Raw genomic sequence first — 14,581 nt, 5'->3', positions numbered from 1 at the left:
CTTCTAAAATCAACCTTTAGATCCATGTCAGCCAACACTCACATATTATCACAAACATTGTGCTGAGCATGGAATCAGTGAGGATGTGGATTGTCATTATCTGTTTATATTTTTTGTAGCTTCAGGACCTGATATTTTCTAGTATTTCCTTCTGTACCTATTCTTATTTCATTTAACATAATATTCTACACATTCACTCATTTTTGTTAGTGACAGGATTTCATTTTTTCATGCCTGAATAATAGCCGTTAGTATAAAAACACCACCTTTTCTTTGTCTGTTTGTCATTTGATGGACACCTAGGTTAATTCCATGTCATGCCTATTGTGAGTAGTGCCACAGTGAACATGAAAGCACAGATGTCCCTTTGACAGACAGCAGAAGGACTGATGGGTCACAGGACACCTCCACTTTTAAGTTGTTAAGGAACACCCATTTATTTTCCAAAGCTGCTGCCCTAACTTACACTTCACCAAGACTGTGTTGGCCCTGTTTCTCTACATTCTTGCTTAAGCTTATTGTTTGATGTCATTTTGACCTAGCTTCATAGACCTGCTAACTGGAGTCAGGCTTTACTTTTGATGGTTTTCATTTGTATTTCTCTGATGATTTCTGATGTCACAGATTTTTTATTTCATATGCTATTGATAATTCATATGTTTCTTTAAAAATATTGAATTTTAAACCATTATAATTGATTACCTTTTGGTGTTGTTTGTATATTACTGATAAGTACCACTTATCAAATATATAGCTTTAAATATTTTCCCCATTCTGTAGGTTGTATCTTTACTTAGTAGGTCATTTTTTTTTTTCTGTGTGGAAGTGTTTTCACTTGATGCCATCCTGTTTGTCTATTTTTGCTTGTTTCCTTTGTATTTTGGATCTTATAATTTTTTTTTTTTTACATCCAGTGCAATGTTGCAAAGCATCCCTTCATCCCTTTATCCTCTAATTCCTGTATGGTTTTAGGTCTTATGGTTTTTGAATTGGTCTTTGTGTATGATGAGAAACAGTTTTGTTTCTTTCTTTTGCATACGAATACCCAATTTCTGTAGCTCCGTTTAGTAAACAGATTGCTTTTTTTCTCCACAATGTGTTCTTTTCTTTTGTTATTTTTGTGACATTATTTGTTTGTTTGTTTACTGTGGTGTGTTTTTTTTATGTGTGTTCATATGCCATGATGCAGATGTGGAGGTCAGAGGACAACTTGCAGGAGTCAGTTCTCCCCCTCTACCATGTGAGTCCTGGGAATCAAACTCAAATCACTGGGCTTGGCAGCAAGATAATTTACCTTCTGAGCCATTTCACAACCCTGCATACTCTGTTGTTGGCATCTTTGTATAAACAAAAAATTAAAGCAAAAAAAAGTTGGCTATTTATAGGTTACAGAATACCTGGGCTTTCTGTTCTTTTCCATTAGCGTGTGTCTGTTTTTATGCTTCTATAATATAAAAGCTATATTATTACTATTACAATATATATTATTATAGCTTTTTAAAGTACTTTGAAGTTAATTGATATGATGCCTTTGGCTTTGGTCTTTCTGTTCAAGATTACTTTGGCTATTTGAGATTTATTATGATTCCATATGATGATTTTCTCTCTTTCTTTATCCCTATTAGTGACTTTCTCTTTGAGTTCTCTTAATGACTTACACCTTAATAGCATTTTACATGTTTTTGGAAGGAAAGAGATAGGTCCAAACACATGGCATGTTAGGCAATGAGGCCAAGATAAAATAAACATGGTAATATTTCCTTTGTTGCTTTTGATGGAATAAAATTCAGTCTCTTGGAACAACTTTCCTCACCAAGTTCACAATAAGAGAGAAGGAGCCTGAGATCAGGAGATTCTCTTTGGGAAGATCCTGAGCAGATGTGGCTCTTAGGTTCTACAAACTGGTCTATAGATGTGTTCTTCATTTCAGTCACAGCCATTTATGGCATAATTAGTGTCCTACTGGGCAAAGCTGACACTGGGGACAGTGAGTTCTTTGGACTGTGCCATATTCCTCCTGATTGCCACCAGGTGGATATGGGGACTCAGCTGCTTCATTGTCTTCCTTCTTTGTGGTAAGGGTCACAGCAGCCAAAGCTCCCCACCCCAACTTTCCTCCATTAAGGGGTATGATTTGATAACACATGGTGGTAGGGTAGGGACTTAGGTCATCTCTGACCCAGGTGAGGTGGCCGTTGTTCCTGTCTTTGTCAAGTAAGGTCTTTAGGATCACCTTTCTTGGATGAGGATACTTTTGCTAATGGTTAGCTGAATGGGACAAGTGTAACTGAAATGGTGTCCTTCAGTCTGGCCACTCTTTCTGGGTTCTCTGTGTCACTTGAGAGCTCACTCAGAGGCTTCTGTCAGGCCTTGTCTAGATGCACAAAAGTGATGAGCACATGCAGGGGATTCATTACTTTGTGTTCAAGTCTTTGAGTTCCCAGGAGGCTATCACCTGCTTAACAGTGCTGAGGATCTTCTGTGTGTTTGTTCTGTTATGTCTCTGTGTTTTTAGGTTGTGGGTGGGACAATGCAGAAGTTACAGAACTTCTCCATCTTGGAGAGACATAGAGACCCTCATTTTTATTTTTTGCCTACAGTTTCAAAAGAGTATGCAGTAGACCACTGCTTATAGAATATTGACAGAAGTTCACCTCAAAATCAACCAAGAGATGCTGTTGTCCGTGATAATAAATTATAAAATATATTTTAAAAAACAGTTCTTTGGTATGTATTTAGACTTTATTAAACATGAAAAAAGTTAATATGCTAATGAGATCTATATGTTATTACTTTTTACCCAAAGAATTTAATCTTGGCTGAACACTTTCTACTGCAGGGCAGAGAACACCTTCAACACATCTATACTTGATAAATATATAAATATTCTGATTTTATAATTGTGAACATTGAGAGTGCCACTTCATCATGCCATGTAAAACAAAATGAGAGAAGAATGTTGAGGGCCATTTCAGGAATTGCTGGAAATTCTGTCCAAATTTCAAGCCAAAATTCAGTTAACATTGTCTGCTGAAACTGAAGTCAGCAACTCTCAAACAACCAATTTTAAAATCAAACATTCTAACATCATACACCTGAAGATATACAGGATGAGGAAAAATATTAAGTCTTTGTTTTTGATAATTAAATATTTATATTTTATAAGAAATAAAATTTTCTATGTACAGTAAAAACATTGTAATTTATTATTTACAATAGTTTTAAATCTGAGCCAAATCATTTCAAATTTTTTGTAGATTTGTGTTTTGGGGCCATGTACAGTACAAAGTATGCAAGCTATGTGTTCAGAAACAAGGTTACCTTGAAAAACAGTGATAGTCTTAACTATTAACTTGGCATAATCTAGAACCAACTAGGAAGAGAATCTCAAGAACTATCTAGATCAAGTTGGATTGTGAGCATGTGGGGGGATTTCTTTTCTATGTTAATTAAGTTGGAAAGACATGCCCACCATGGGTGACACCATTCCTTATGCAGTGGAGTCTGAACTGTATACAATAGAGAAAGCTGAGTCCTAGCTTGTATTCTTGTATTTATTAATTCATTGTCATTTGATTTTGACTACAGATATTTAGTTGATATATATATATATATATATATATATATATAACAATGAAAGATTATAATCTGTAATTGTGAGCTAAAATGAATCCCTTTTCTCCCAAATTATTTTTGTCAGGGTATTTATAACATAAACAGGTTGTAAAACACATATGCTGCAACTTGGAGATCTCAGATTTATTATGTTTTACTCTGAATTAATGAAATGTAGGCTATTTTTCATACTCAGAAATCTATCTACTGTTGTCACAGTTTCTACTATGCTCAATTTGGTTATGTAACCCTATATGGGTTGAGACCCACAGTATAAGGAACAGTGAATTAAAAGAACATAAACTTTTCTACACATATGGAGGTTAAGGAACGTCTTTTGATGTAGATGTTACAGACATGTGGGCATTAATATTTCCAAAGATATACATTTATAAAAGTAATGAACCCTGAAATGATGACTTGAATTGCAATGTAGTAAATATCTCTCTAACATAATGGATATGGGACAAAAGCACAGATGTGCATTTTTATTTATTACAAATATACAGTCTAGAAACCATAACAGATGCAGCCAAAATGAGAATACTAAATGAGAAAACTAATTTTACACATTTATACATCGCTGTGGGCCAATTCTTAGAAGAAAAAAAGAACAGAATATAAATGATAATAATAATCCAAGAGAAATGATTCAAGTGTCCTCAATAAGCACATGCGAACATCATCTCTGAAAACCTTTGAAGTGATGTTGGCAAGAGAGACCAGCTCTGTTATCTCTATTGTGGCGCTGCAGCCATGGCCTTTTGCTTTAAGACCCTTGGCCCTATTACCAGCCTCATCAGCCCAAGATTCTCTCACAGTACCATTGTTACCAAAGTAGAAAATTGAGTGACAGGATACAATGAAAATAATACCCCAATTACAGGGATTGTTCCTTGCAATAATGTGGCTTCCACACTAGGACATCAAAGGCTGTAAATGATTTTTGGGGCTTCAGAAAAAAGGGATTAAATAGAGATTCAGAAAATTGGAGTTGCTCCTCTCCTGTTACTGATTCTGCATGATGTCTGATCAGTCTGGAGAACTTTCTTCTGCCTCCACTCTCTCTCTGAAGTTACCTTCCAGTCCCCAACCCCTTGGCTGCCCTTTCTCCACAGCAGGTCCCGTGTAGGAGTGGCTATGTTAGATGTGGTTTCTGGTACTGGAAACAGGCCATAACCCCACCCCCTTAGATCTGTGGGAAGGGATCTGATTTCTAAAGCTTTACTTCATGAGAAGGTGTGTGAGGTTGTGGGAGAGGGCTGTGCAGTTAGGCTTAAAGGATTTGAGATTCTCAGGAGATAGCCCTCTTCCCCTGTGTCTTCTTGTTCTTTCCCTATTCAGTATTCTCTTACTTTTGAGAAAATGTATGCATATGTCATTTATTTAAATAGCTCCAAAGCTTTTCCACTCTTCACAAAAATACACATAAAATCTTCTTATATCCAATTTAAAGTAATGTTAGTTTAATTTTAAAGTATGTTTAACCTTGTAGAAGTGCTACAAAAAAACAAATAGGATTCTGAAAAACGGCAATGTGGTGGTGAGCCATGTTGCTATAAAAATGAAAAAAGTCACTCGCTATCTGTAGATCCAGACTCCACATGGTTTCAAGCATACATACTTAAGCCCATTATAATCCACTCTCCCAAGTGCTGCCAGAACCCTCATACTATTCCAAGCCACCTTCTGGGTGACTTCCTAGAATACTATAAATGGCTTCCCTGTGGTTGTGATAATGTTCTCAGGGAAGGCCTGCTTGCCTGCCCTATCACAGGCTCCTGCTAGCTGGCTCAGCAACACCTGAATGAATCATCTGGCCTGAGAATGAGAAGCATCAAATCTTTGCTTGATTCTTGATGAATCACAGTTGGTGCCCAGTGCTCTGATTTCCATATGGAAGCTAGAACACAGGCAGAATGTATTATTCTAAACTGAGCTGGATGTGCTCTTGCAAAAAGTGGCAGCAAATACTGGCTTAACTACCATTCTGGTAGCAATTACCTGGGTTTTCTGTTCTAAACTTTAATATCAAATGTTCTTTTCTGAGTCCTGGTTTTTAAAGGGAATTTCTCAGTTTTGTGGAGAATGCCCAGGGATGGCTATAAAGTGAGATAGGAGGAAATAATAGCCTTTATTTGTTTATTTATAAGCTGAAATTTCATTACTTTGAAAAACAGATACATGAAAATATATTATGCTTTTTTATGGGGTGCCACGTGATGCTTCAGCGCAAGTATACATTGTGTGATGATTAGACCAGGTGAGTGAGGCAAGTGTCTCCTCAGACATCTGCATGTATTCCTGGCATTTAGAATCTTCTCCTCTAGCTTTTGAATTGAGGAGCATTACAACTACGCTGGATGCTTGTGTCCTGAGGACAGTCTAAACCCAACTTTCCAGGGCTAGGGCTGTGTGGAACATGAGAATATTTTAATATTATTTTACTAAAATAATACACACACACACACACACAAATTCTAAAGCCATCATCAAATCAAAAGTTGTTTCTCTGAGCTATTTCAGTGAGATCTTTTGGAAGGTAGGGACAGTACCAGTCCAGCAGTGATCTGTGGCCACTCCAGTGACTTGTACTTCTAAGATCTAAGAGGAGGCAGCACTCAGGGAGGTTTGTTTGTATTCCCATGCAAAGGAGGGAAGGAAGGGGAGAATGGCATCTGCTGAGGGTAAAAGGTGGGAACTCTCTTTTGGAGCTCACTCAGTGTATATCATCTGCTTTTCTGCTGCCTTGTGAAGGTTTGATGGTCTATGCATGTTGTTAGGAACATTACTGTGTGCCATGATTGTTGAACAGATATACAGTGCTATTGTACCTTGGTGTGAGTTGAGTTGAGAGAATCAGGGCTCTGCTAACGTCAGGAGTAGTTTCTGTGCTCAGGAAAGCATAACTATTCCTGTGATCCTGAAATACCAGGTATGTTAGGGCTACACCATTCCTTGAATTTCCCATTTCTTCTAAGAATCCACCATTCCAGAAATTGACTTATAAAGAAATATTTGTGTTCCTGAGTATAGTCTAAACCCAAGTTTCGTGGCTATTAAGATCTCCTAGGGGCCCTGATGAGAATGATACCCCAACTAAGGACAATGCGTAGAGAAAACCTAAAACCCCTAAAACCCCGGCTCAGATGTCACCCATAGACTCAGTCTCCAAGTGGGGCCCTGGCAAGGGGAGCAGGGACTCTCTCTGGCATGAATTCAGTGTCAGGCTCTCTGATCACCTCCCTCTGAGGGGTGCAGCCTTGCCAGGCCACAGAAGAAGACAATACAACCAATCCTGATGAGACCCGATAGGCTATGGTCAGATAGAAGGAGAGGAGGACCTCCCCTATCAGTGGACTAGGGGACTAGGGGACAGGCTTAGGGGGAGAAGAGGGAGGGAGGGAAGAAGGGAGGGTGGGTTTGGGAGGAGACAAGGGAGGGAGCCACAGCCAGGACACAAATTGAATAAATTGTAATAAAAGATAATAATAAAAAAGGGGGGAGATCTCCGGTAGGGATGTGAGGGACATTGGTTTCCTAATGCGAAGTTTCATCATTAGATTGTCGAGCAAGAAGGTGCATTATGCAAATATCCAGAATATGACCAGCCACACTGGGGATTACTAACCACAGAAGCAGTCAATCATTTCACCAGTGAGATAGGAGAGGAGATTGCCCTTGCCTCCTAGATTAGAACTCTAAAAATGACACCAATGACACCTGGAAATATGCCATAATGAAGGACAAAACATAAATTAAAAATGAGGGTACAGATTGCAATGAGTAGAGCATCATCTTCAGACTTTCAGCAGCAACTCTGGTGAATTAAAGCAAGCATGGATATTTGTGAAAGCTGGTCAAACACGGATCCAGCCTTGTAGTTTGAAATTTGATTACTGCACCATCTATGGGAACATTTACAACTTTTCTTCAGAACGTGCAGAGAAGAGGCTCTTTTCCTGTAGCCTATCTTCTTCCTACCGAGTGAAGAATGACTTTGGGAGGTCAGAAGTATGTGCTGGTGAGAAGAAGGTTTGCGGTATCTGTTGCTGTTGGCTGTAATTCCATAACACCACTGCTAGCTGTTAGGCTGTAGGAGGCATCTGAGATTTCTGTGTTTCAGATCTCTCTTCTCAAATGGCCATGATGATGTTGGTGTGACAGGGCTTCTCTCAAAAAAGTGCATACACAAAGCTTAACATACATACTCACAGAACATAACACATGACTACAGCTTATGTTATCCCTATTTATCATCTTTCAGGATTAGTTTCAGGAACCTTGATAGATGTCCAAATCCACAAATGCTCAAATTTCTTATTTCAGATGGTATTCGTACAATATTGGCCTGTAACTCAGGCTTCTTCTGTCACATAATTTACATGCTCTCCAGGTGACTGAAAATACATAATAAAATAAAAATGCTATCAAACAGTTTTCATGCTGCACTGTCTCGTGAATAGCGAAAAGGGAAATGTCTATGCGTGTTCACTACAGATTCATGGTTTTGTTTTGTTTTTTTTTTTTCCTGGACATTCTTAATGCATGGTTAGTTGAAGCTGTAAGTATGTGACCCGTGGATAAGAAGTGACTATGTTATACTTTGAGTGACAGCTGCATATATCTGCTCACTAGTGTATAAGGGGCCAGGATCTAAAGATGGTCATTTTTTCCCTCCTATTTATTTGTACAATCCTGTCCATTCAAATCATTTTTCATGTGTGTGTGTGATAAGAATGCTTAATATATTTTCCATCAAAGACAATCAGTACATCATTATTATCTCCAGTCACCATGCTTGTATCTCTGTTGAAAAGAAATTCCTCCTTTACATCTCCCCCACCTAGTCTTTTCCTCACTGTGCTTTCATGTTTAACTTTTAAAAGTTCCATGTATAAGTAAGACCACATGATATTTATTTTTCCACTTCTGATTTATTTTATGTATGTATTGTATTCATTTCAGGAGTGTTTTTTCAAAAAGCAATATTTTCTTTTCTTTAAAAAAAAAGGTTGAATGTTATGCTACATGTATATATGTTAGTAAGTACCTGTATCTATATCCACAAACAACATATTTTCTGCATCTATTCATTTGATTATTGTAAAATATAGTACAGTATCTTTATTACCTGTTCTAGCTCTAAAATAATGATACAGAGACATATTAAATTTATTAATAAGCTTTAGGTCACTAGGCTGGGCAGATACTTGTTTATTCTAACCTGTCTACACTGGTCTGGACTATTTCCCAGCCATGTGCCATGTGACTTGTCCTCTATTTCGCCCTGGCAACTCCTGCTCCATCTCTGTTCTCATGGTAATGACCTCCTTTCCTTCTCCTTGACCTTCACTTATCCCTATCTGAAAACCCCTGCCTGGGAATGGAAGTCCTGCTTCATGTCCTCTCTGCCCAGCCATTGGATGATCAGTTTCTTTGTTACCCAATTATATATGATGGAGAACAATTTTTACACAACTTTGAGACAGGAGATTCTTCACAGAAAAGACAGTGCCCATGTCCGGGGACTACAATCAGATCTTAGGGTACAGAAATCAGCATCTAAATACACAGTGCACAAGACCATCTTCTAACACACTGTGGACACTGGGACTGTAGATCTATCTTGGCTACTAAGAGTGATACTGCAGTAAGAACGATGTGCAAACATCAGTATAATGATTTTATTCCTTGAGTATGAGTCTATCAGTCTGTTAGTGCTTGTGATATATCTTATAGTAGTTCTATTTTTAATTTTGAAGTACCTCATCTATAATGCGTTTCATACTAGTTTCACTAATTTACATTTTCATTAGCAATGTTTAAGAAGTGATATTAATGTTAATTAGCTTAACTGGTAATCTTATCATTTCATCTTGTATTTTTGTATTAAAAATTACACTGTACAAGTTTACATTCCCACCAGCAACAGAGGACGGTTCCCCTTTCTCCACATCCTCTCCAGCATGTGCTGTCACTTGCGTTTTTGATCTTAGCCATGCTGAGGGATGTAAGATGAAATGTCAGGGTCATTTTGATTTGCATTTCCTTGATGACTAAGGATGTTGAACATTTTTTTAAGTGTTTATCTGTCATTCAATATTTCTCTATTACTTTGGAAATCACTCTGTTGCTTTCTCAGAAAATTAGGAATGGTGCTACCTCAAAATCCAGCTACGTCACTCCTGGACATATATTCAAAAGATGTTCAACCATTCAACAAGGACATTCGCTCAACTATGTTCATAGCAGCTTTATTTGTAATAGCCAGAATCTGGAAACAACCTAGATGTCCCTCAAGCAAGAAATGGATACAGAAATTGTGGTACATTTACACAATGGAATACTACTCAGCTATTAAAAACAAGGAAATCATGAAATTTGCAGGCAAATGGATGGAACTAGAAAAGATCATCCTGAGTGATGGAACCCAGAAACAGAAAAACACACACTTAAACTCACGTATAAGTGGCTATTAGATATAGAATATAAAATAAGCATACTAAAATCTATAGTGTTAAAGAAGCTAAACAACAAGGATGACCCTGGGGAAGATGCTTAATTCTCATTCAGAAAGGCAAATGGGATAGATACCAGAGTGAAGAAGAAAGGGAACAGGACAGGTGCCTACCATAGAGAGCCTTCAAAAGACTCCACCTAGCAGGGTATTGAAGCAGATGTGAGACTCATAGTCAAACTTTGGGCAGAGTGCAGGAAATCTTATGGAAGAATGGGAGATGAAAGACCTGGAGGGGACAGGAGCTCTGCAATGAGACCAACAGAGCCAAAAAATTTGGGCTCAGGGGGGCCTGCTGAGACTGATGTGACAACTAAGGACCATGAATGAAGAGGACCTAGACCTCCTGCTCAGATGTAGATCATAGGCTCTCAGTCTCCATGGGGGATAACTTGAAGGGGAGCAGGAGCTGCCTCTGACTTGGACTCAGTGGCTGGCTTTTTCATCACCTGCCTCTTGAGGGGGTGGGGCAGCCTTGCCAGCCAGTCCTGATGAGACCTGATAGGCTAGGGTCAGATAGTAGGGGAGGAGGTCCTCCCCTATCAGTGGACTAGGGGAGGAGCATGAGGGAGAAAAAGGACAGAGGATGGGACTGAGAGGAGATGAGGGAGAGGGCTACAGCCAGGATACAAAGTGAATAAATTGTAATAAATAATAAATCAGCTGAAAATGAAAAAAAAATGACACTGTAAACTTGGAACATAGAAGCTTGATTTAATGGTGGAATTGTGTCTTGATAAACTCACAGTAAGCTGAAAATGTTCTAAGTGAGAAATTTATATAGCATAAATAACAACGTAAAGATCACAAATTTGTGATTTGGAGACATGGAAGATGGCTCATGGTGGGTGGCTAAGACCTGCAGCTCAATGTGCCAGCTGCCCAGCACAACCAGAGTATGCTACCAAATGTCTGCAGCAAGGAAAAGATTAAAATTCAATTTTGAAGTGTGAGTTCTACAAAGTATATTTTATTTCTGTGATAGCGTAGAATTGAAAATTCATAAGTAAAACTGCTGTAACTCATGGCAGTCTTTATACATTTTTCATTCCTTGGTTTTACCTCACTAAAGCATGACAATGTAATGATGATTTCAAAAAATGAAATTAATTTCTGAATAGGACTGAGATGGAATGAGATGTCAGTGGGGCCTGGACCAGGAGGGTGAAGGCAAAGTTAAAATGCATCAGGGTCAAGGAAAGTGATAATAATCCCATTTTTCACATTGAATCAGTTGAAGAGTTTTATACATTATCATAAAGTGAATCTGTGTGGAGGTGAAGGACATGATTGCTCTGTTTTTCTACTCCTCTCCCCCCTCATGCCCTTCCTTTCTCTCTCTCTCTCTCTCTCTCTCTCTCTCTCTCAGACAAATGTTCTCTAGTTTGTTGGGGCTGGCATACGTGCTGAGCTTGGGGAGGGGCAGGCTTAGAAACGATGTGAGTTCGGGGTCACCAACTAGCACCAAGACAAGGTGCTAGTGAGCATGAACACCATGAATCTGTGTAAGGAGGCCCAATGGAAGTGGCAGAACATGGAAACTTGAACACATGCGGCAAAGAAAAATGAGGAGAGGGTGGGACCTCGGTTTTGCACCTGGATGACTGGAATAGTGGGAATCCTGAGGCATGGCCTTTGTTTTCAAGCTCACAAACCTGCAGGTTGCAGGTAACTGGGTGTGTGCAGAATATACTCAACTCTATGAAGCTTGAGACCCAAGTAACATGAGGACTGTAGGGATTCGAGGGAAAACTTCTGGTCAAATATACATGAGAAAAAAACAAAAAAACAAAAAACAAAAAACATCCATTTATCTGGAGATTCTAATTTGTGTTCTGTGGCTGTAATAAACACCATGAACAAAAGCAACTTATGGGCAGGAACAGGTTTGTTTGGCTGATACCTGTAGATAAAATCCCATCATTGAGGAAAGCTGGGGCAGGAGCTTAAGTAGGAACAATGGAGGAATGCTGTTTCCTGGCTCTCTCACTAGCTCATGCGCAGCTAATTACCTTCAACATCCCAGACCTGCCTTTCTAGGGTTGTACCACACACAGTGGCCGGCCCTTCCTATATCCGTTTGAAATTAGATCAATCTGATCTAAGTGATTTCTCAATTGAGTTTCACTCTTCCCAGATGATTCTACTTTGTAATTTCTACTTTCAAGTTGACAATCAGACTAGTCAATGCATTGGATATGCTGGTCCCACAAACCTAAGTCTAGAATTTCTGGTAGGAAAAGGTGATCTGGAAGAGCAAAATATAATAAAAACAGGACTAAACACTAGGACTCCGAGTTTGCTAAACTTCTGGGAAAGGAGGCGATAGGGCTAAATGTTGAAATAAGACACACCACCAATGAGTGTTTTCAGTTATACCAAATAAGCCTAAAGAGTGTGTTCCTCAACAAGATCACACCCGAGGTGTCAGCTGCATTGCAAGGGCCCTGGGCACCTTCATGCTTTAGCAGCCTAGCTATGGAGGTTTATGGGTTTGCATGACCTTATTAGATTGGATTATTTAATAGAACCAAGCATTAGAGATCCTGGAGTGAGGGGAGGGAAGATGCCTATGGATTCAAGTATGTTACTTCCTATCACTTTCAGTATATTCAGCTGTTTGGCAACCAGGAGAGTGGATAAGCTTCGGTGTCTAGAGTTTTTTATTGAAGTTTAGTTGGTTGAGTAAAATAACTACTTGTGTGACTGAATGTGTTGTCCAACCTTGTCTTCTCCCCAAAAACTGGACTAGAACCAGTGTTCTCAACCTCTAAACATGTTTTATTTTATGTTTTGAACTTGCTTCCTTGAAACAACTTTTCCTTCCATTATAGACCATGTGTGTTTCCTTTGATATGTGATGATATTTTAGCCTGAGGACATTTGCATACTTCTTATCCCATACAGGTTGTGAAGGATGGGGTGGGGGGTGGGTTTAAGCTTAGAGATTTCAATAGTCTATGTTCCTACAATTTTATAATTCTTAGAACCTTACTCAGTTTATGACACTGCTCTGGGCTTTATTTAATACGCAATGTTCTCATCAATAGGCAGAAACTGGAACTGCATCAACAGTGAGACATATTGTCACTGTCTGCAGCACCCTGGGCATACCCGTCATTTTTGGCAGGATCTCACTTTTCATATACAGTGTCTGAGGCCACTTAATATTTGTGCAGCTATCTGGTGGGGATGTTTGGTGTGAGGCTGGCCACCAAGTGAAATTTTGCCTGCCAGTGAGTTAGCATAATGAAGTGAGGTAGGGCATCACACCATGAAAAACAAGCAGAAAAGACATTTAATGGATGTTACCAGTTCAGACAGTCAATTAGCCAACTCCAGCAATTCAACTGGAGAGGGTTGTGTAAGTCCAGGATCTAGAAAACCCACAGCAGTCTCATTAGGCCCATATAATAAATGCCAGGAAAAAAGTATCTGAACAGCTTTAATTCAGAATCACAGAAATTGTTTTGTGACATCGTGCAGGTGAATTCCTGAAGCAATAGCTCCAATTGCTCTTTCTGTTATGGACCAGAGCTCAGCTTGTGCATGGCTAATCCCACTGTAGAATACAATAAAAAAGCCTGGAGCAAATGGGAGGAGTGCGTGTAGCAAACAGGCAGCAAGCAAGGTACTTGAGGGTGAAACTGCTGGTTACTTGTAGTCAGGCCCAATATTGTACTTGATTCATTCATATTATACCCATGAGAGTTTGCTGGGGTTTTCGTGTGCTTTCATAAATGAGTACAGAAACAGGTGACAAGATAAATGTAAAATGAGTCAAAAGAAGAAAATAATACAGTAGCAACCTGAAAAGAAACAAAGGCTTCATGCTTACTGTGTTGGGCTCCTCACACAAGCCCCATGTTTAGCTCCAAATATTCAAAATGACCAGTGTAAAGAAGAAAATCTAATGACTCAGTTCCTTTAGGATGCAGCACAAATTGTTTGCTAAAGTATTGGGATTCTTTAATATAGCATCAGTTGGAATTTATGGAAAAAAAGGGTATAATGCAATATGATACTCTGAAAAGATTTATAATAAAATCCTATCATTTGATAGCATGGTGGTGATTTCCTCATATTGCCTTCTGGCATTGCATTCACACACAATCCTAACAAAGTAAGCGAAACAACGCATACCAACCCCCAAAACAAAATTACCTTAAGAAAATGGTTTCACTTCTTTGTCTGTCTGGACTTGGCCTGATGTCTAGCATGTGTTCTCTCTGCACATAGTTGTTTATCCCGAGCCTCTTTATCATTAAGGGTGATGCCATATCACTTAGGGCACTAGGGTACTTATAACAATAAACAGTTATATGGTAGACAGAGGGCCATAGGGCCTGTGATGTGACGCATGTGAAATACGTGACAATTGTGTTTGACAGAAGCCATCGAGGTAAGAGCAAAGAGCCCAGCTCACACCTGTTTAATGGCAGGAAC

The 14,581-nt window shown here is 39.0% G+C and overlaps 1 protein-coding gene across 1 annotated transcript in view; it reads left to right on the top strand.

Moving 5' to 3' along the window:
• The window catches only part of Abca13 (ATP binding cassette subfamily A member 13), a 463,272-nt gene that overhangs the window by 329,843 nt on the left and 118,848 nt on the right, over positions 1 to 14,581 (top strand). The gene's annotated exons all lie outside the window — the stretch shown is intronic.

Source organism: Psammomys obesus, unplaced genomic scaffold (genome assembly GCF_907164565.1).
Source record: "Psammomys obesus unplaced genomic scaffold, mPsaObe1.curated_primary_1811, whole genome shotgun sequence".
Taxonomy (NCBI): Eukaryota; Metazoa; Chordata; class Mammalia; order Rodentia; family Muridae; genus Psammomys; species Psammomys obesus.
Note: the sequence above shows the minus strand (reverse complement) of the source record. Positions and strands in the feature narration are given on the sequence as shown.